Here is a 9,492-nt window from a genome sequence, read left to right as displayed (position 1 = left end):
CACTCAACCCATTATCAATATATTTAAGACAGCGACATTTTATGCATACTGCTACTAAAAAATGCCTTACCCTTTAAACAAAACAGGGATTGTTTGTCCATATATTGCAATATATTTAAGCTGGCCAACTATGTCAAAGTCATCCCATATCTGGCCAGTCCTATGGGATGAAATTAGTCAACAATGTGGCCGTATTCGAAGAAACATATTTAGAAGCCATGTTAGGCCTCAAGCACCAGAAGAAATTAGCCAACTAAGCATCAAAATTATAAGCAACAGATTTAGAAGCCATGTTAGGCCTCAACCCGAAGAAATTAGCCAACAATGTGGCAGTATTCGAAGAAACATATTTAGAAGCCATGTTAGGCCTCAACCACCAGAAGAAATTAGCCAACTAAGCGGCAAAATCATAAGCAACATATTTAGAGGCCATGTTAGGCCTCAACCCAAAGAAATTAGCCAACAATGTGGCAGTATTCGAAGAAACATATTTAGAGGCCTCAACCCGAAGAAATTAGCCCACTAAGCAGCAAAAATAGAAGCAACATATTTAGAAGCCATGTTAGGCCTCAACCACCAGAAGAAATTAGCCAACAATGTGGCAGTATTCAAAGAAACCTATTTAGAGGCCATGTTAGGCCTAAACCCAAAGAAATTAGCCAACAATGTGGCAGTATTCGAAGAAACATATTTAGAAGCCATGTTAGGCCTCAAGCACCTGAAGAAATTAGCCAACTAAGCATCAAAATTATAAGCAACATATTTAGAAGCCATGTTAGGCCTCAACCCGAAGAAATTAGCCAACAATGTGGCAGTATTCGAAGAAACATATTTAGAAGCCATGTTAGGCCTCAACCACCAGAAGAAATTAGCCAACTAAGCGGCAAAATCATAAGCAACATATTTAGAGGCCATGTTAGGCCTCAACCCAAAGAAATTAGCCAACAATGGGGCAGTATTCGAAGAAACATATTTAGAAGCCATGTTAGGCCTCAAGCACCTGAAGAAATTAGCCAACTAAGCATCAAAATTATAAGCAACATATTTAGAAGCCATGTTAGGCCTCAACCCGAAGAAATTAGCCAACAATGTGGCAGTAATCGAAGAAACATATTTAGAAGCCATGTTAGGCCTCAACCACCAGAAGAAATTAGCCAACTAAGCGGCAAAATCATAAGCAACATATTTAGAGGCCATGTTAGGCCTCAACCCAAAGAAATTAGCCAACAATGGGGCAGTATTCGAAGAAACATATTTAGAAGCCATGTTAGGTCTCAAGCACCAGAAGAAATTAGCCAACTAAGCATCAAAATTATAACAACATATTTAGAAGCCATGTTAGGCCTCAACCCGGAGAAATTAGCCAACAATGTCGCAGTATTCGAAGAAACATATTTAGAAGCCATGTTAGGCCTCAACCACCAGAAGAAATTAGCCAACTAAGCGGCAAAATCATAAGCAACATATTTAGAGGGCATGTTAGGCCTCAACTAGTAAAAAAAATTGCCGACAATGCAGCAGTAGTGTCAGCAACAGCAGTAGGAGCCTTGATAGACCCCCACCAGACTTTTGCCAAATAATGAGGCATTAGTAGCAACAGCAGCGGCAGTCATGTTGTTATCAACTCTTTATTAGAGCCAGAAGAATTAAATGAGGCAGGCCTCAAACAGAAGACTTTTGCCAAATAATGAGGCATTAGTAGCAACAGCAGCGGCAGTCATGTTGTAATCAACTCTATATTAGAGCCAGAAGAATTAAATGAGGCAGGCCTCAAACAGAGAAGACTTTTGCCAAATAACGAGGCATTAGTAGCAACAGCAGCGGCAGTCATGTTGTAATCAACTCTATATTAGAGCCAGAAGAATTAAATAAGGCAGGCCTCAAACAGAGAAGACTTTTGCCAAATAACGAGGCATAAGTAGCAACAGCAGAGGCAACAACAGTCATGTTGTAACTTTTAATCAACTCTATATTAGAGCCAGAAGAATTAAAAGAGGCAGGCCTCAAACAGAAGACTTTTGCCAAATAATGAGGCATTAGTAGCAACAGCAGCGGCAGTCATGTTGTAACTTTTAATCAACTCTATATTAGAGCCAGAAGAATTAAATAAGGCGGGCCTCAAACAGAGAAGACTTTTGCCAAATAACGAGGCATAAGTAGCAACAGCAGAGGCAACAACAGTCATGTTGTAACTTTTAATCAACTCTATATTAGAGCCAGAAGAATTAAAAGAGGCAGGCCTCAAACAGAAGACTTTTGCCAAATAATGAGGCATTAGTAGCAACAGCAGCGGCAGTCATGTTGTAACTTTTAATCAACTCTATATTAGAGCCAGAAGAATTAAATGAGGCAGGCCTCAAACAGAAGACTTTTGCCAAATAACGAGGCATTAGTAGCAACAGCAGCGGCAGTCATGTTGTAATCAACTCTATATTAGAGCCAGAAGAATTAAATGAGGCAGGCCTCAAACAGAGAAGACTTTTGCCAAAAAACGAGGCATTAGTAGCAACAGCAGAGGCAGCAACAGTCATGTTGTAACTTTTAATCAACTCTATTTTAGAGCCAGAAGAATTAAATGAGGCAGGCCTCAAACAGAAGACTTTTGCCAAATAACAGAGCCGGGCCAAGCCGGGCCGGCTAGTTGCGCGCTTCTGCGCATGCGCAAAGAGACGCTTCAGCGCACAGACGCTTCAGCGCAAAGACGCTTCTGCGCATGCGCGAATCGACGAATGCGTTCGCTTATGCGCACAGATGGGCGGTCGGCAGAGAAGGGACCGGACTAGGGGTAGGAGTAAGTACGTGCCTGGCGCCCCTCCACCTTTGCGCCCTAGGCAAGTGCCTACTCTGCTACCCCTAGTTCCGGCCCTGCCAAATAATGAGGCATTAGTAGCAAAAGCAGCGGCAGTCATGTTGTAATCAACTCTATATTAGAACCAGAAGAATTAAATGAGGCAGGCCTCAAACAGAGAAGACTTTTGCCAAATAATGAGGCATTAGTAGCAACAGCAGCGGCAGTCATGTTGTAATCAACTCTATATTAGAGCCAGAAGAATTAAATGAGGCAGGACTCAAACAGAGAAGACTTTTGCCAAATAACGAGGAATTAGTAGCAACAGCAGAGGCAGCAACAGTCATGTTGTAACTTTTAATCAACTCTATATTAGAGCCAGAAGAATTAAATGAGGCAGGCCTCAATAGGGATGTAGCGAACTGTTCGCCCGCGAACTAGTTTGCGCGAACTTCGACCGTTCGCCGCATGTTCGCGAACGTTTGGGAACGTTCGCATTTTGAGTTCGCGTTCGATTTGAATACAAGTCGTTCGACCATTCGACCATTCGAATTCCTTCGACCGCTAAAAATCGAACGATTTCCATTCGTTCAAACGATTGTAAGCATTCGATCGAATGAAAATCGTTCGATCGAATGGCTTCGATCGTTTGATTCGAATGAAAATCCTTCGATCGAACGATTAAAATCCTTCGATCGTTTGATTCGAACGATTTTAGCGGGTGTTCGAAGTTCGCGAACTGTCCACGAACGTTCGCATTTTTTGCCGGTGTTCGCGAACACCAAATCGGCAGTTCGCTACATCCCTAGGCCTCAAACAGAAGACTTTTGCCAAATAATGAGGCATTAGTAGCAACAGCAGTGGCAGTCATGTTGTAACTTTTAATCAACTCTATATTAGAGCCAGAAGAATTAAATGAGGCAGGCCTCAAACAGAAGACATTAGCCGCAAAATTGTAAGAAAAATATTTAGAAGCCATGTTAGGCCTCAACCAGAAGAAATTAGCCAACAATGTGGCAGTATTCGAAGAAACATTTTTAGAAGCCATGTTAGGCCTCAACCAGAAGAAATTAGCCAACTAAGCGGCAAAATTATAAACAACATATTTAGAAGCCATGTTAGGCCTCAACCAGAAGAAATTAGCCAACAATATGGCATATTCGAAGAAACATTTTAAGAAGCCATGTTAGGCCTCAACATGAAGAAATTAGCCAACTTAGCGGCAAAATTATAAGCAACATATTTAGAAGCCATGTTAGGCCTCAACCAGAAGAAATTAGCCAACAATGTGGCAGTATTCGAAGAAACATATTTAGAGGCCATGTCAGGCCTCAACTACTAAAAAAATTTGCCGACAATGCAGCAGTAGTATCTACGATAGCAGTAAGAGCTTTGATAGGCCCCCACCATAAAAAAAATTGCCGACAATACAGCACAGCAGCAGTACTACTAGGGCTAGTAGCAGGCTGCAGCAGCAGCAGCAGCAAGGGCAGCAGGTGCAGACAGATGGGGAATGGGCAATAGGAGAGTATGGGCAGCAATGGAGAGAGGAGGCTAAATCTGTGGAGGAGGAGGAGGAGAGGAGGCTAGTCTCTGCTGTCTGCAATGGGCACTTGGATATCCCCGCTTATCCATGCCTCATTCATTTTAATGAACGTCAGCTTATCCACGCTACCAGGGGATAGCCGTGTCTGCTTATCAGTGACCACCCCACCTGCGGCACTGAAGACACGCTCTGACAGGACACTGGCAGGGGGGCAAGCCAGCACCTCCAGAGCGTACTGTGCCAGTTCTGGCCACTGGTCGAGCCTCGAGACCCAATAATGCATGGGGTCATCGTCAGGGCGAATGGCATCCTGCACGCTGACTGACCCCATGTAGTCAGCCACCATATGCTCCACCCGCTGCTGGTGGTGGCTTTGGGTGCTGACTGGGCCTGCTGCTGGCCGTTGAAAAAAAGCTCTTCCACACACCCATGATATCTCCGCCCTTGCTGCTGCTGCTGCTGCTGCTGCTGCTGCTGCTGCTAGGCCCCCGTCTCTGCTGGGTGTGTGGAGTAGTGGAGGCCTGAGAAGTGTCAGACTGGGGGAAGGCCTCCACTAATTTTGAGCACAGAGCCTTCCTCAATTGACCCATCCTCCTCTCTCTCTGGCTGGGTACAAGGAACTCCCCCACCTTTCCCTTGTACCGTGGGTCAAGCAAAGTAGCCACCCAATAATCCTCCCGGTATTTGATAGAACAGACCCGGGGATCGCTTCGGAGGCAAGTCTGCATATGGGCAGCCATGTAAAAGAGGTGCCCCCGACCAACCTCTTCTTGACTGCCCTCCAGATGCAGCAGGTCATCTGGCTCATCCTGCTCTGTACCCTCCCAGCCGCGGACAATAGCTGGGGTAGTTGGGTGGCATGTGCCCTGCTCCCCATGCTGCGCAAGCACCCAGTCCTCCTCTCCCTCATCCTCCTCATCGGGCACCATTTCCTCCTCAGCCCCCTCTGCCTGCCTATGGGGCCTACTCTCCTCCTCCTCCTCAGGCACATCACCCTCCTCTAGCAGCCCATCCAACGTGCGCTTGAGGAGGAACACCAGGGGTAACACATCACTAAGACACGCATTGTCCCTGCTAACAAAGCGTGTCGCCTGCTCAAAGGGGGCAAGTACTTGGCAGAGCTGCCTCATTTGCTGCCACTGCTCTGCACTAAAGTACCCCAAATCTGCCCCCTGAGTACCCCTGGCACTGTACTCCAGCAGGTAATTGCTGACCGCCCAGCGCTGCTCTACGAGGCGCTCCACCAAGTGCAGGGTGGAATTCCAGCGCGTCGACAGGTCACAGATGAGCCGGTGGGGTGACAGACTATGCTGCCGCTGCATCCGTGCCAAAGACGCGCTGGCGGTGGGGGACCTGCAAAAATGGGCACATACCCTACGTACCTTCTCCAGCATGTCACCCAACCCTTGGTAGCTCTTGAGGAAGCGCTGCACCACAAGGTTGAGGACATATGCAAAGCAAGACACGTGGGTCAGGTGCCCTAGGTGGATGGCGGCCAGCAGGTTGCGACCATTGTCGCAAACAATGTTACCTGCTTGGAGCTGGCGGGGAGTGAACCACCGCTGCACCTGAGTCTGGAAGGCAGCCATGAGCTCAGGTGCAGTATGACTCCACTCTCCCAGGGAGAGGAGTTGCAGCACAGCCTGACATCGCCTGTGCTGCACTGAAGCGTAGCTGCGTGGACGCTTCAGGGGTGGCTCATCCATAGTGGAGGAGGAGGAGGAAGTGGGCATGTGGGGTTTGCCCTGTACCCCATGGGGAGGCACCTGTAGCCTGAGGGGAGCGCCCCGGCTTGCACCCTCCACAGCACTCATCAGGGTGACCCAGTGCGCAGTGTAAGTTATGTACCTCCCCTGCCCGTGCCTGCTGGTCCACTTGTCAGTGGTGCAGTGCACCCTGCCGCCAACAGCATGATCCAGCGACAGGGACACATTCTCCACCACCTGCTGGTGGAGGGCAGGGACGGCCTTCCTGGCAAAATAATGGCGGCTGGGGATCCACCAGTTAGGGGCTGCGCAAGCCATCAGCTGTCGGAAGGGGGCTGGAGCTTATAGGGCAGCAGCTGCACTGCCAAAAGTTTTGCCAGGCAGCCATTAAGCCTCTGCACTTAGGGGTGGCTGGGGGAGAGAGACGTCTTGCGGGTGAGGAACTGGGGGAGGGAAACCTGGCGGGACAGGGGCTACATTGAGGAGGAGGAGGCTGCAGAAGAGGCTGAGCTACACAGTGGCTGCCTCCGACTGTGAGCCCCAGAATCCTCTTCCCTTGCTGCAGGGTCTGGGGAGCTAGCACCTCTTCCCTGAGGAATGGGAGGAGGTGGACAGGAAGCACCGTTGCCCCCCGGTGCCCTGCCACTTTGGTGCTACTCCCACATCATCCTGTGCTGACGTTTCATATGGGAACTTAAAGCTGATGTTCCCATATGTGACCCTGCCTGCCCCCTTCAAACCTTCTGCCAGCAGAGCTGGCACACTGCTACTGCCTGGTCCTCTGCCTGGCACGTGAAAAAAGCCCACACTGCTGAAGTGCGGGCCACTGCCTTGCCTGCTGTGGAGGGTTGGGGATGGTCCCCACCCGTACGCCCATAGGCTTTGGACCTAGGCGCAGTTCTGTCCTGTTGCCTGCCCCCCCTAGCAGTGGTCGGTGGAGGCGGCTCTTCATCCTCATCAACAACAAACAGTTCCCCCCCTGAACTGCTGCTGTTATCCTCTGGAGCCAGCTCCCAGGGTCTGTCCCTGTCATCGTCCTCCCCCAGACCAGACCCTGCCTCATACATGGCATCAATACCCACATCCAGCATGCTGGTGTCTGACCCACACCAGCAACTTGCTGCCCTGCCATAAGGGGACCCTGCCCAATATCCCCTACTGATGTGGGCTGTGACATGACCTCCTCCTCTTCATCAGACATGAATGCCCCCCCCCCCCCATTCCTGCCTGATCATCAAAAATATCCTGGGTGTCTGGGCCCAAGTCCACCTCAGGATCAAATAAGAGGATTGGGGTGTCATCCCACACTGAGCTAGCAGGTGATGCCACATCCTGCCGCTCACTGGTGCCCACTGCAGACGAGGTAGCCTGGGTCAGCCAGTCTACCACCGCCTCTGCCTGCTGCAAGCGTATGGGTGGCGAAGCAGTGGCAAAAAAATCTAGCACAGTCCTACGTGTGCCAGTTGCCCCACTGCGACCCACAGCCACCTGCTGCTGTGGCATTTGCTGCTGCTGTTGTTGCGGCTGCTGCTGCTGTTGTTGTTGCAGCTGCTGCTGTGATGGCAGTTGGATGCCCACGGCCAGCACCACGGCCTCTTCCTCGGCCACCCCTCCCTACCCCACCCTTCTTCCCACCACCACCACCCTTCCCCCCTTTCCCACAGCCCGTCATATTGGGCAACGAAACTAAAAGAAAAAAAAAATAAGGGGGGGTTTGGATATTTGGGGGAAGGAAAGGAGAAAAAAATAAAACCATCAACTAAATCCCCTCAGCAGAAGTGTGCACCCACAAGGAGTACACACACACTAGCACAGACAAAGACAAAGACAGTTAGCCCTAAAAAGGGCTATTGGGTGGTGAGCAGGCAAGCAGAAGAGGGAAAACATTAAACTGAAATCCACAACCTCCACTTGCACTGACTCAGAAAAAAAAAAAAGCTCTCTACACAAACTCCACTAGCTAAATCACACACAAATCTCTCACTATCCTGCTCTCTCTACCTCTACCAAAAATGCCACGAGTAATGGCCGCCTCTGCAGCTCCTTATATAGACAGTGGGATGGCTCACATCTAATTGGCTGCTGTGGGTGACGTTCAGTTTGTCACTCGTCTTTTTTTTTTTGACGCGCACTCGCAAATTTTTGGTGCAATTTCGCGTAAAATTTGCCCCGCGACGAAACGCATAACGAAACGCAGCGAATTTAACTATGGAGAATTTATTTGCCCATCCCTAACTGGAACCATTCCCCGGCCACTGGGTGAGAAAGTCCCTTGATATACGTACTGTCGCTCATGCTCCACAAGGGTAGGAGCGCACGGTACTGGCTTTTCTTCAAGCGCTCGAACCTCTGGTTCAGCAACAGGCTCCGCCATCTGCTTTTTCGCATCCGCTAACTCCAGCAGGGTTGAAGCAAGATACAAAATGGCTGCGGTACTGTCTTCTACACTGGGGCGCCTCGCCATGACCCTGGAGGCACCTCCTCTGTTTGGTCTGGCACGCCTCCTTTGTCTCTTTCACGCACTCCCCAACTTAACCTTCACTGAGCAGGGTAGTGAGGGGGAATGTGACGCAGTACAAAATTCCACAGCAGTAACTTCTCGGAAACTCCCCCTGGTGGATCACTCTCAGCAGGGGAACATTCGGGCATCACATTAACACAGGCCACTTCTATGGCAGGAGAGTTGTCCATATTCACTGCACACAACTCCGTCGTTAATAAAGTAATAGTTGAATCCACTTCCAAACATGGAGACACATTAGCACTGGGCCCAGACTCTTCCTGGGGCAAGGCCACTACATCACTCGCATCTCCCTTGTCACCAAGAGCGAGGGGAATTACAGTTATCGGAGGGCTTTCTTCTAGCAACAGCACTACTGGGCTCTCAGGCTCACACGGCCGCTCAGTAGCAAAAGCCTCCTCGGTTGAGCAGTCCCCTCTATCAGTAGATTCAATTAGTCCCGTACTCTCCCTTGATTCTACCGGGCCCTCTGGCTCAGGCGGTAACCCTTACACTCTCTTCATCTTCAGAAGGCGGGTTACAAAGTGCAGCAGCATGGGCCTCACTAAGGTTCTGCGGTGTAAAATAGTCCTGATAAACACACGGGCAACCTTCTGCAGGGGCGGCTATGGGATACACTCTGGAGGGCCAAGTTTCCTTGTAAGGCTCTTCAGGGACCCAGTATAAGAACCTGACCTTTCCTTTTTCCATTGAGGGCCCCTGGGTGACATATTCAACCCATCGAATAACGGGTTATCCATAAGTGCGTGATGCACACTATCTGGAGGGCAACACTCGGGTATGCCGTCAACTACAACAGCCTGACACGGCTCCACTTTCTCTAAAAGAGCCCACAGATACACAGCAGAGGGGGTTATCACAACCATTTTCTCCTGTTTGTGGGACTGTGCTGGCAGGCTTGCATAAACACAGGGACAACCATCCGGCAATC

This window comes from Xenopus laevis, chromosome 1L (genome assembly GCF_017654675.1).
Source record: "Xenopus laevis strain J_2021 chromosome 1L, Xenopus_laevis_v10.1, whole genome shotgun sequence".
Classification (NCBI taxonomy): Eukaryota; Metazoa; Chordata; class Amphibia; order Anura; family Pipidae; genus Xenopus; species Xenopus laevis.
Note: the sequence above shows the minus strand (reverse complement) of the source record.